Below are 14,440 nucleotides of genomic sequence, written 5' to 3' on the forward strand. Positions count from 1 at the left end.
ACAGTCAAGATAAAAAGCAAGCAGCTCTGGTTGAATGTTGAAAGGAGAGGCGTGAGGCCTACCTGCTGCTCCTCCCTTCCCCTCCCCTCCCCCTCCCCTCCCCTCCCCTCCCCTCCCCCTCCCGCTCCCAGCCCCTCCCCTCCCCTCCCCGGACCCCGGGAGTTGACAGAGCAGTTGCCCATGTGTTGCTGTGGGAGGGGTCGAAGGAGAGGCAGCTGTGCTCTTACTACCTCAGGACAGAATACAGTTTCCTACAGAAACCATGCCATGAAGAGGGTTATAACCCCCTTCATATTACAAAAGTCAGCTTAGCCCATGATTGATCTAAAACACAACGAAAGGAGTAGAAGCAGAGCCGCAGGAGCAAGACCAATCAGGTCACCTAACGCTGGGAGTCCACTCAAAGAGGAGGTGGGACTTGAGTTAACTTTTGCCTTGTAATGGCCTAAATATATACTTTTACTTCTTAATTATCCAGGAGCAAACTGGTTTGAGAATCAACCAAATTTGAAGGAGGGAAGGCTGCTGGAAAAACACAGATAACCCCCAAATGTCAGTTAAAACAAAATGATGGACAGCTCTGGATTATCTGTCAACAGCGCCGCTCCACCTAAGTGGGACGCAGTCTCCCCAGGACCATGATCCTGAGACAGCGCCCTCCCCTCTGGGAGAGCAATCAGCTCAGCAGCTTGGGCTGCCTAAATAGAGGCCTGCCCTGCAGTGAGTTTGTCTAGATCCCTGCCATGCCTCAACCATGGTTAACCTGACCCAAGCAATCCGTAATCGTGGTTTTAACAGTGCTGTGCAGTTATCCCCTCCCCATCCCGTTATCTCACTTAATGTACATTTCCTCTTTATACATGTGCCTCCAGTCTCTCCAACTGGCCTGAAAACTCCTAGAAAAGAGGAGTATTAGGCTTCTTTGCCTCCCCTGTGCAGCTAGCACAGGGAGGTATTGGATAAGTAGCAGTCAGTGGGTGGATTGAATCCAAACATGGGGAATGCCTTTAGCAAAGGCAAAAAGTAGAGGAAGTTTGAGGCAGTTTAGATACAAGACAAACTATTAGCCATATCAAACTGTCAGCTGCAGAAAGGAGCACAGAACTGTGAATTTGTCTGAATGGTGATGGGCGTGGGGGGAGATTTTCACTTCTTACTTGACCTAACGTAGGACCATCTGAGCATCTACACACTCCTTTTATATGTGTTAACTAATGTCTAATAGGAATCTAATATAGAACAGCAGCCATGGTGCTTAATAGTTAGAGCAAATGAAACCATTAGAATCCCAGGATTGTGAGAGGGATTTGGGCCCAAGGACTTATACCCAACTAGCAACTGAAACTCTGTCCTACCCTCCCAATCCCACAGCCTAGAGCATCACCAAGAGCTAAACCCTAAGGGATAAAGCATTCCAAGCTGATGAAAGGCTCTTTCCTGCTACAGAGAGGATGCACTCACTGTGCCAGGGATGACAATGAATGGGCAATGGACCTATGAGTCCTGGCTGAGGGAAGAGCCTGGGGAAAAATTTTCATGACCGCCAGGGACTCCCAAGGCAGGCATGAGGCAAAAACATTGGCACAAGTCACAGAAGCCAACTGGGCAGTGTTCAGAGGCTACCTGCCACACAGCACCATCCTCCAACACGGGTCAAGAGGGGTCACAGTAGCTCATGAAGCTCAATAACAAACAAACGACCAAATCAAACAATGGGCAGAAGACCTAAATAGACATTTCTCCAAAGAAGACATAAAGATGGCCAACAGGCACATGAAAAGATGCTCAGTGTTGCTAATTATTAGAGAAATGCAAATCAAAACCTCAATGAGGTATCGCCTCACACCGGTCAGAACGGCCACCGTTAAAAAGTCTACAAATAATAAATGCCGGAGAAGGTGTGGCAAAAAGCGAATCCTCCTACACTGTTGGTGGGAATGTAAAGTGGTGAAGCCACTATGGAGAACAGTATGGAGGTTCCTTAAAGAACTAAAGATAGAGTTACCATATGATCTAGCAATCCCACTTCTGGGCATATATCCAGAAAAGACAAAAACTCTAATTCAAAAAGGTACATGCACCCCAATGTTCACAGCAGCACTATGTACAATAGCCAAGACCTGGAAGCAACCTAAATGCTCATCGACAGATGAATGGATAAAGAAGATGTGTTAGATATATACAATAGAATATTACTCAGCCATAAAAAAGAATGAAATAATGCCATTTGCAGTAACATGGATGGATCAAGAGATTATCATACTAAGTGAAGTAAGTCAGAGGAAGACAAATATATGATATCACTTCTATGTGGAATCTAAAAAAAATGATAAAAATGAACTTATTTACAAAACAGAAAGACTCACAGACATGGAAAACAAACTTATGGTTACCACAGGGGAAGGCAGGGGAGGGAAAAATTAGGAGTTTGGGATTAACGGATACACACCACTATATATAAAATAGATAACCAACAAGGACCTACTGTATAGCACAGGGAACTATACTCAAAATCTTGTAATAACCTATAATAGAAAAGAATCTGAAAAACACATATATATGTTTATATATGTGTGTGTGTGTATATATACAAAACTGAATCACTATGCTATACACCTGAAACATGGTAAATCAACTATACTTCATTAAAAAAAATTCTTTGACACCTCAAAGAAGAGCAGTCACAGTCTTGTGACAAGGAGAAACATGAGTCAGAGTCAGCCAGGTAATTATTGTTATGGTGACCAGCAATTTCATTGCACAGCAGAACTGCCAGGTAACCTAGAACAGCAAGGCTTCAAACAGCAAAGGCTTCAGGAGGGCCAAGCATAGCACAAAGGAGATGCTCAGAGCCACCTAGCCAGACCCATGACCAGGCTAGAAATTCTTAGGTCTTAAAGGTTCCCGACACATTTGGACAGGTCAGATCTGTTGGAGGCCAGGTATTCTCCATGCCTTGACTCCAGGACCATAACAAAGCTTCCATTTCCTTTTCTGTAGAACAGGCACAATGTCAGAGAGTTGTGAGATTAAAGAAGGCAATACACATAAAACGGTTAGCATAGAGTCCGGAACAGTGAGTACTCAGTAAATGCTAGCTGTGAGCACGTGCCATCCTTGCCCTCTTGAGGCATTAGGTCTGAGCTCAGAAGAGAAAATACCTCTTCAAAGAATAAGACTATCATTTATGGAGGACCATGTGCCAGCCACTATAATATATACTCATTTAATCATTAACAGTTCTATTAATAATTTACAAACCATAAAATTCAGCCATTTCAAGGGTATAATGCAATGATTTTTACTAAATTTACAAAGTTTTGCAACCATTGCCACAACCCAATTTTACATTTCCATCATTCCCCAAAGATCTCTAGTGCCCATTTGCCGTCACCCCCCCCTTCCCATGCCCGACCCCAGGAAGCTGCTAAACTACTTTGTCTTTATGATTTACCTGGACGTTTGGTATAAATGGATTCATATACAGTGTGGGTTTTTGCATCTGGCTTCTTTCATTTGGTATGTTTTTGTGCTCCATACTGTAGCATGTATTGATATTTTGTTGTTTTTATTGTTGCTGCTGAATAGTGTTCTGTTTATCCATTTATCTGTTTATCCATTGCACTAGTTCATTGACATCGGAGTTGTTTCCACTGAGGCTATTATGAATAAAGCTATGATGAACATTTACATACAAGTCTGTGTGTGGACATCTTTTTGTTTCTATTTAGTACATTCCTATGAGTAGAATTTGAGTCACATGGTAAATTTATGTTTAACTTTTAAAAGAAACTGTCCAACTATTTTCCTAAGTAGCTACACCATTTTACATTCCTACCAGCAAGGCCTAAGAGTTCCGATTTCTCCATCTCCTCTCCCATACCCGGTACTATCTTTTTGGTGAGTCATTTCAGTGTGTGTGAGTGGTATTTCATGCTAGTTTTAACTTGCATTTCCCTAATGACTAATCATGTGAGCATCTTTTGTGTGCTTATTGAGTATTCATATTTTTTTTGGTGAAATGTCTGTTCAAATCTTTTGCCCATTTTATAATTATTTCTTCTTTTATTGAGCTATAAGAATTCTTTATATATTTTGGCTATAAATGCTTTATCAGATATATGATTTGCATATATTCTCTCCCAGTCAGTGCCTTCTCTTTTCATTTTCTTCATGGTGTCTTTTGAAGCACATAAAGTTTTGAATTTTGATGTAGTACAGTTCATCAATTTTCTCTTTTACGGACTGTGATTTTGGCATCAGAGCTAAGAAATATTTGCTTGACTCAACGTCACAAATATTTTCTCCTACATTTTCTTCTAAAAGTCTTACAGTTGCAGGTTTTACATCAGGTTTATGATCCACTCTTAGTTAACATTTTTGTATAGTGTAAGGGTCTAGGTTCATCCTTTTACATGCAGATGGATACCCCATTGTCCTAGACCATTTTTTGAAGACTATTCTTTACCCCCATTGAATTATCTTGGTACTTTTTGTTGAAAAATCAACTGACCATAAATACAAGGCTTTATTTCTAGACTCAGTTATTTTCCATTGATCTATATGTTTATCCTTATGCCACTACCACAGTCTTTTTTTTTGAAAACTTGAATTTTATTTTTTTATACAGGAGGTTCTTAATAGTTATCTATTTTATACATATTACTGTATATATGTCAATCTCAATATCCCAATTCATCACAACACCACCACCCTCCTGCCGCCACTTTCCCCCTTGGTATCCATTCGTTTCTTCTCTACATCTGCATCTCTATTTCTTCCCTGCAAACCGGTTCATCTGTACCATTTTTCTAGGTTCCACATACATGCATTAATATACGATATTTGTTTTTCTCTTTCTGACTTACTTCACTCTGTATGACAATCTCTAGATCCATTAATGCCTCTACAAATGACCCAATTTCATTCGTTTTTATGTCTGAGTAATATTCCATTGTATATATGTAGCACATCTTCTTTATCCATTGATCTGTCGATGGGCATTTAGGTTGCTTCCATGACCTGGCTATTGTAAATAGTGCTGCAATGAACATTGGGGTACATGCGTCTTTTTGAATTATGGTTTTCTCTGGGTATATGCCCAGTAGTGGGATTCCTGGGTCGTATGGTAGTTCTATTTTTAGTTTTTTAAGGAGCCTCCATACTGTTCTCCATAGTGGCTGTATCAATTTACATTCCCACCAACAGTGCAAGAGGGTTCCCTTTTCTCCACACCCTCTCCAGCGTTTGTTGTTTGTAGATATTCTGATGATGCTCATTCTAACTGGTGTGAGGTGATACCTCATTGTAGTTTTGATTTGCATTTCTCTAATAATTAGTGACGTTGAGCAGCTTTTCATGTGTTTCTTGGACATTTGTATGTCTTCTTTGGAGAAATGTCTATTGAGGTCTTCTGCCCATTTTTGGATTGGGTTTTTTCTTTAATATCGAGCTGCATGAGCTTTTTATATATTTTGGAGATTAATCCTTTGTCCATTGATTCATTTGCAAATATTTTCTCCCATTCTGAGGGTTGTCTTTTCGTCTTGTTTGTAGTTTCCTTTGCTTTGCAAAAGCTTTTAAGTTTCATTAGGTCCCATTTGTGTATTTTTGTTTTTATTTCCATACTCTAGGAGGTGGGTCAAAAAAGATCTTGCTGTGATTTATGTCAAAGAGTGTCCTTCCTATGTTTTCCTCTAAGAGTTTTATAGTGTCCAGTCTTACATTTAGGTCTGTGATCCATTTACAGTTTATTTTTGTGTACGGTGTTAGGGAGTGTTCTAATTTCATTCTTTTACATGTAGCTGTCCAGTTTTCCCAGCACCACTTACTGAAGAGACTGTCTTTTCTCCATTGTATATCCTTGCCTCCTTTGTCATAGATTAGTTGACCATAGGTGCGTGGGTTTATCTCTGGGCTTTCTATCCTGTTCCATTGATCTATATTTCTGCTTTTGTGCCAGTATCATACTGTCTTGGTTACTGTAGCTTTATAGTATAGTCTGAAGTCAGGGAGCCTCATTCCTCCAGCTCCGTTTTTTCCCCTCAAGACTGCTTGAGGCTCTTCGGGGTCTTTTGTGTCTCCATACAAATTTTAAGATTTTTTGTTCTAGTTCTGTAAAAAATGCCATTGGTAATTTGATAGGGATTGCATCGAATCTGTAGATTGCTTTGGGTAGTAGAGTCATTTTCACAATATTGATTCTTCCAAACCAAGAACATGGTATATCTCTCCATTTGTTTGTATTGTCTTTAATTTCTTTCATCAGTGTCTTATAGTTTTCTGCATACAGGTCTTTGGCTCCCTAGGTAGGTTTATTCCTAGGTATTTTATTCTTTTTGTTGCAGTGGTAAATGGGAATGTTGCCTTAATTCCTCTTTCAGATTTTTCATCATTCGTGTATAGGAATGCAAGAGATTTCTGTGCATTAATTTTGTATCCTACAACTTTACCAAATTCATTGATTAGCTCTAGTAGTTTTCTGGTAGTGTCTTTAGGATTCTCTATGTATAGTATCATGTCATCTGCAAACAGTGACAGTTTTGCTTCTTCTTTTCCAATTTGTATTCCTTTTAATTCTTTTTCTTCTCTGACTGCTGTTGCTAGGACTTTCTAAACTACGTTGAATAATAGTGGCGAGAGTGGGCATCCTTGTCTTGTTCTTGATCTTAGAGAAAATGCTTTCAGTTTTTCACCATTGAGAATGATGTTTGCTGTGGGTTTGTTGTAAATGGCCTTTATTATGTTGAGGTAGGTTTTCTCTATGCCCACTTTCTGGAGAGTTTTTATCATAAATGGGTGTTAAATTTTGTCAAAAGCTTTTTCTGCAACTTTTGAGACGATCATATGGTTTTTATTCTTCAATTTGTTAATATGGTGTATCACATTGATTGATTTGCATATATTGAAGAATCCTTGCATCCCTGGGATAAATCCCACTTGGTCACAGTGTATGAACCTTTTAATGTGTTGTTGGATTGTTTGCTGGTATTTTGTTGAGGATTTGTGCATCTATAGCCATCAGTGATATTGGTCTGTAATTTTCTTTTATTGTAGTATCTTCATCTGGTTTTGGTATCAGGCCTCATAGAATGGCCTCATAGAATGAGTTTGGGAGTGTTCTTTCCTCTTCAATTTTTTGGAAGAGTTTGAGAAGGACGGGTGTTAGCTCTTCTCTAAATGTTTGATAGAATTCACCTGTGAAGCCATCTGGTCCTGGACTTCTGTTTGCTGGAAGATTTTTAATCACAGTTTCAATTTCATTACTTGTGATTGGTCTGTTCATATTTTCTATTTCTTCCTGGTTCAGGCTTGGAAGGTTATACCTTTCTAAGAATTTGTCCATTTCTTCCAGGTTGTCCATTTTAGTTGCATACAGTTGCTTGTAGTAGTCTCTAGGACGCTTTGTATTTCTGTGGTGTCTGTTGTAACTTCTCCTTTTTCATTTCTAATTTTATTGATTTGAGTCCTCTCCCTCTTTTTCTTGATGAGTCTGGCTAAAGGTTTATCAATTTTTTTTATCTTCTCAAAGAACCAGCTTTTAGCTTTACTGATCTTTCCTATTGTTTTCTTTGTTTCTATTTCATTTATTTCTGCTCTGATCTTTATGATTTCTTTCCTTCTACTAACTTTGGGTTTTGTTTGTTCTTCTTTCTCTAGTTCCTTTAAGTCTAAGATTAGATTGTTTATTGGAGATTTTTCTTGTTTCTTGACGTAGGCTTGTATTGCTATAAACTTCCCTCTTAGAAGTGATTTTACTGCATCCCATAGGTTTTCAATCATCGTGTTTTCGTTGTAATTTGTCTCTGGGTATTTTCTGATTTCTTCTTTGATTTCTTCAGTGATTTCTTGGTTATTTAGTAACATATTGTTTAGCCTCCATGTGTTTGTGTTTTTTTACGTTTTTCTCCCTGTAATTCATTTCTAATCTCATAGCATTGTGGTCAGGACAGATTCTTGATATGATTTCAATTTTCTTAAATTTATGGAGGCTTGATTTGTGACCCAAGATGTGATCTATCCTGGAGAATGTTCCATGCACACTTGAGAAGAAAGTGTAATCTGCTGTTTTTGGATGGAATGTCCTATAAATATCAATTAAATCTGTCTGGTCCATTGCATCATTTAAAGCTTGTGTTTCCTTATTAATTTTCTGTTTGGTTGATCTATCCATTGGTGTAAGTGAGGTGTTAAACTCCCCCACTATTATTGTGTTACTGTCAATTTCCTCTTTTATAGCTGTTAGCAGTTACCTTATGTATTGAGGTGCTCCTATGTTGGGTGCATATATATTTGTAATTGTTATATCTTCTTCTTGGATTGATCCCTTGATCATTATGTAGTGTCCTTCCTTGTCTCTTGTAACATTCGTTATTTTAAAGTCTTTTATCTGATATGAGCATTGATACTCTAGCTTTCTTTTGATCTCCATTCATGGAATATGTTTTTCCATCCCCTCACTTTCAGTCTTTATGTGTCCCTAGGACTGAAGTGGGTCTCTTGTAGACAGCCTATGTACGGGTCTTGTTTATGTATTCATTCAGCGAGCCTGTGTTTTTTGGTTGGAGCATTTAATCCATTCACGTTTAAGGTAATTATCGATATGTATGGTCCTATTACAAGTTTCTTAATTGTTTTGAGTTTGTTTTTGTAGGTCCTTCTCTTCTCTTGTGTTTCCCACTTAGAGAAGTTCCTTTACTATTTGTTGTAGAGCTGGTTTGGTGCTGCCGAATTCTCTTAGCTTTTGCTTGTCTGTAAAGCTTTTGATTTCTCCATCGAATCTGAATGAGATACTTGCCGGGTAGTGTAATCTTGGTTGTAGGTTCTTCCCTTTCATCACTTTAAATATATTATGCCACTCCCTTCTGGCTTGCAGAGTTTCTGCTGAGAAATCAGCTATTAACCTTTTAGGAGTTCCCTTTTATGTTATTTGCCATTCGTCCCTTGTTGCTTTCAATAATATTTCTTTGCTTTTAATTTTTGTCAATTTGATGACTATGTGTCTCGGCACGTTTTTCCTTGGGTTTATCCTGCCTGGGACTCTCTGCACTTCCTGGACTTGGGTGGCTATTTCCTGTCCCATGTTAGGGAAGTTTTCAACTATAATCTCTTCAAATATTTTCTCGGGTCCTTTCTCTCTCTCTTCTCCTTCTGGGACCCCTATACTGCAAATGTTGTGTTTAATGTTGTCCCAGAAAAATTGCAGAAGGTAGTGGAACAAAAGGATGAATACGTTGTTCAATCAAGTTCTCGGTGAAAATGAAAAATGTGTCTTTTATTTTTACTTAAAAACCAAAGGCACTTTTAGCCAGCCCAAATATAAGCAATTTCTGTACATTGGTCTTGTCATCTGTGACTTTGCTGAGCTCATTTATTCTGGGCGGTGGGGGTTGGATGTGATGAATTGGCGGACTGGGATTGACATGTATACACTAATATGTATAAAATAGATAACTAATAAGAACCTGCTGGATAAAGAAATGAAATAAAATTCCAATATTCAAAAAAAAAGACTGCGGTAGTGGCATAAGGATAAACACATAGATCAATGGGAAAGAATTAAGAGTCTAGAAATAAAGCTTTATATTTATGGTCAGTTGATTTTTCAACAAAAAGTACCAAGATAATTCAATGGGGTAAAGAATAGTCTTCAACAAATGGTCTGGGACAATGGGGTATCCATCTGCATGTAAAAGGATGAATCTAGATCCTTACACTATACAAAAATATTAACTAAGAGTGGATCATAAACCTGATGTAAAACCTGAAACTGTAAAACTTTTAGAAGAAAATGTAGCAGAAAATATTTGTGATGTTGAGTCAAGCAAATATTTCTTAGCTATGATGCCAAAATCACAGTCCGTAAAAGAGAAAATTTTCTACATAAGGATCATGTTGTCTTTAAATAAAGACAGCTTTTACATCTTCCTTTCCATTCTGGGTGCACTGTCTTTTTTTCTTCTTTCATACCTGATTGCACTAGCTGGAAACTCCAGTACAATGTCAACTTGAAGTAGTGAAAGCAACCATGTTTTCCTTGTGCCTGATCTTATGGAAAATGTTTCAGTCTTTCACCATTAAGCATGATGTTAGCTGTAGGTTTTTTTGTATATGCTTTTTATCAGGTTAAGGAAGTTCCCATCTATTCCGAGTTTGTTGAAAGCTTTTATGATTGGCTGTTAGATTTTGTCAAATGCTTTTTTTGCATCTATTGAAGTGATCATGTGGTTTTTGTTCTTTATTAATATAGTATATTATATAAACTTATTTTTAGGATGAACCAATCTTGCATTCTTGGGACAAATCCTGCTTAATCATAATGTATAATCCTTTCTTACATGCTGTTGGATTTGGTTTACTAACATTTTGTTGAGGATTTTGCGTCTATATTCATAAGCAATAATGGTTTGTAGTTTTCTTGTCATGTCGTATCTGGCTTTGGTATCAGGGCAATTTTTATTTTATCTTTTTAATTTTTTAAAAAAATTACTTATTTATTTATTTATTTTCGGCTGTGTTGGGTCTTCACTGCTGCATGCGGGCTTTCTTTAGTTGCCTCTAGCGGGGGCTACTCTTTGTTGCAGCGCACGGGCTTCTCATTGTGGTGGCTTCTCTTGTTGTTGATCACGGGCTCTAGGCACACAGGCTTCAGTGGCTGTGGCACATGGGCTCAGTAGTTGTGGCAAGCAGGCTCTAGAGCACAGGCTCAGGAGTTGTGGCACACGGGCTTAGTTGCTCTGCCGCATGTGGGATCTTCCTGAACCAGGGCTCTAACCCGTGTCCCCTGCATTAGCAGGCAGATTCTTAACCACTGCGCCACCAGGGGAACCCCAATTTTTACATCATAGAACAAACTGGGAAGTTTCCCTTACTCCTCTATTTTCTGGAAGAGTTTGTAAAGGACTAGCATTATTTCTTCAAATATCTGATGGAGTTCACTGGTGAAGCTATCTGGGCCTGGGTTTTTCTTTGTGGGAAAATTTTAGTTATTAATTCAATTTTTCTCCTTGTTATAGATCCATTAAGGTTTTCTATTTCTTCTTGAGTCAATTTCGATGATTGGTGACTTTTACATTAAATGTAATCTTTATAATAATCCCTCAAAATAATAATTAGGCCCATGTTATTTTGAGACTTAAAAGATTGAGTGATTTATCTCAAGGTAAGATATCTGGAAAATGTCCAGTCAGTGGGACTGCAAAGTCCATGCTGCTTCTACCAGGTCACACTGCCTCTAAACAGACATAGGGCTTTATAAGGTGACCCCCAACCCCCAGAGTCACCACTAAAAACAACCCTTTTTTGTGGATGCCTTAATCTATCCACGTTTGGGGTTTTTTTTAAATCAAAGACTTGTGACTCCCTGCAGTACGAGTTGCTGGCAGCAGGGATGCCACCCACAGCCCAGGGTTCTCCCTTCTTTAAAGCCCCATGGAGAATCACTGCCTTAGGAATCCCACTCAGCAGGATACAGGTAAACCCTCTTGGGAAGGCACCCAATGGCAGAGGCTGCACTTAACAGTTTAAACTGATACACCTTCCTCCCCTGCCTGCCAAGGAGGGGAAAAACTAAATATGCCCAAGGACATAAGTGGTTAGACTGATCCACACTTGTTTTGACAATGACAGCTGACAACTGATAATCAAGACCGCTTCTAGATTAAGAGAAGCCTGATGTGTGACTCCCTAAATTTTGTTTACTCACACAGAAATGATACGGTTGCTCCCTTACCAGGAAGAACCATCAGCGATAAAATTTATTGGCTCTGTGTGCTTCACATAAAATAAAGAACTAGGCTTCTCACTTATCGGGTCAACATGCCTTTTATCAGGGATGGTGAACCGCCTAAAAGATTATTATATAAGATGAGGCCAAAGGGCCCATACTAAGTAGATGCTATGCTGTACTTGAGGTGCGCATAACAGATCTATATCAGAAAATTTTATACGTTAAAGTGACAAAATAGAAAAGAACTGAGCTGGCCTTCCCTGGTGGCGCAGTGGTTGAGGGTCCACCTGCCGATGCAGCGGACACGGGTTCGTGCCCCGGTCCGGGAAGATCCCACGTGCCGCAGAGCGGCTGGGCCCGTGAGCCATGGTCGCTGGGCCTGCGCGTCCAGAGCCTGTGCTCCGCAACGGGAGAGGCCACAACAGTGAGAGCCTGCGTACCGCAAAAAAAAAAAAAAAAAGAACTGAGCTAACGTTCTTCCCATTTTGGTATGATTTCTTTTTTGTTTGTTTCTGAAAATCAGAACAGCTTTGAAATTCCTCATTTTCATCAGCTTGAGGAAAATCTTCCAAAAGTCAGTACTGTTTCAGTTCAAACCATTTCCAATCCCAAACATATCTCTCAGCTGAGATAAATTATTTGATGAGTCACTCCCAAATGACTTTGATGGATAAAATGATGAGTAACCAAATTAAAACAGCTCTTTGGCTTCATTTGCTGCATTAAAAGTTTAGCTTATAACAAAAGGTTTTTATATTAACAAGAGTTGCACCCAAGAATTTCAGGAAAATAAATATATACATATATATGTATATGTATATATATGTATACACACAAATGTGTATATGTACATAGACATGTATGTATATGTAAGCAACGTATACACATACATACATATATACACACAATGTTCTGAAAATAATCATCAATAAAATAATAAATAGAGGGAGGAAATTTTTGAAGTTGATAGATAAGTTAATGGCACAGATGATTTCACAGATGTATACTTATCTCTAAACTCATCAAGTTGTATACATTAAATATGCACAGCTTTTTAATATGTCAATTATATCTCAATACAGTAGTTTACAAAAACAAGCACGAATCAAGAACAGTCTCAGTGGGACTTCCCTGGTGGCACAGTGGTTAAGAATCTGCCTGCCAATGCAGGGGACATGGGTTTGAGCCCTTGTCCAGGAAGATCCCACATGCCACTGAGCAATTAAGCCTATGCGCCACAACTACTGGGCCTGTGCTCTAGAGCCCGCAGGCCACAAGTACTGAGCCCGCGTGCCACAATTACTGAAGCCCGCGTGCATAGGGCCTGTGCTCCACAACAAGAGAAGCCACCACAATGAGAAGCCCGCTCACCACGAGTAGCCCCTGCTCGCCACAACTAGAGAAATCCTGCATGTAGCAACAAACACCCAATGCAGCCAAAATGAATGAATGAATGAATTAATTAATTTTAAAAACAGTCTCAGGGCTTCCCTGGTGGCGCAGTGGTTAAGAATCTGCCTGCCAATGCAGGGGACATGGGTTCGAGCCCTGGTCCTTGAAGATCCCACATGCCGCGGAGCAACTAAGCCCGTGTGCCACAACTACTGAGCCTGTGCTCTAGAGCCCGTGAGCCACAACTACTGAAGCCCGCACGCCTAGAGCCCATGTTCCGCAACAAGAGAAGCCACCGCAATGAGAAGCCTGCGCACCAAAATGAAGAGTAGTCCCCACTAGCTGCAACTGGAGAAAGCCCACGTGCAGCAACAAAGACCCAACGCAGCCAAAAATAAATAAAAATAAAATACATTAAAAAAATAAGTCTCAGAGCTTAGAAAATAAAAACTTAGTTTAGACACTACTTGAATATTAAAAATATGAGGGTTTCCCTGGTGGCACAGTGGTTGAGAGTCCGCCTGCCGATGCAGGGGACACGGGTTCGTGCCCCGGTCCAGGAGGATCCCACATGCCGCAGAGCGGCTGGGCCCATGAGCCATGGCCGCTGAGCCTGCACGTCCGGAGCCTGTGCTCCGCAGCAGGAGAGGCCACAGCAGTGAGAGGCCCACGTACCGCAAAAAAAAAAAAAAAAGAGTACTTTAGGAAATAAAGAATTTAATGGCCAAACATAATAGCTTCATTTTGGAGAAAATGCATTTATTTAATTGAAGACACTATGCTAGATGTATAAGGCACTCCAAATTTTGCGTCTATTATTTAAGCCACCCAGTTTGTAGTACTTTGTTACAGGAGCCCAGGCAAACTAATCCACTTATACATCCCAGACTTGGAGCTGAAAACGCTGACAACCTTGAAAGGGCAATGGGCCCAAACAAAAAAGCCCCCGCAGAGTCTGCTCTCTCTAGACAAAAGACAAGGAAAGGGGCAGCAGAGCAAGGCAGAAAACGTCTAGACAACAACCACTCTAATTGAGCCAAACACCACAGAGCAAACTGGAGCCCCTCTCCCACCACACCAGCAAAGGTAGGCAGATCACCTAGATTTCCACCCTCAACCCAAATCCCCCACCAAAGTGGTGTCAAGAAGGCTAAGTAGGGCAGCAGAACAGCAGCACTTTCATCCCCACCAGCAGGTAAGGAGGCATCACCTCAGCAGTACCAGTGGAGACTAATGTGGGGAGCCCCCAGGAGGCAGTAACAAAGCATCCTTACCCTTCTCCACTAGGGGGCATCAGTGAGGCCTAGTGGAGAGTCAGGA

The sequence above is a fragment of the Aethalodelphis obliquidens genome, unplaced genomic scaffold (genome assembly GCF_003676395.1).
Source record: "Aethalodelphis obliquidens isolate GAN/ISIS:26980383/991018 unplaced genomic scaffold, ASM367639v1 scaffold60, whole genome shotgun sequence".
In the NCBI taxonomy this organism is placed as follows: domain Eukaryota; kingdom Metazoa; phylum Chordata; class Mammalia; order Artiodactyla; family Delphinidae; genus Aethalodelphis; species Aethalodelphis obliquidens.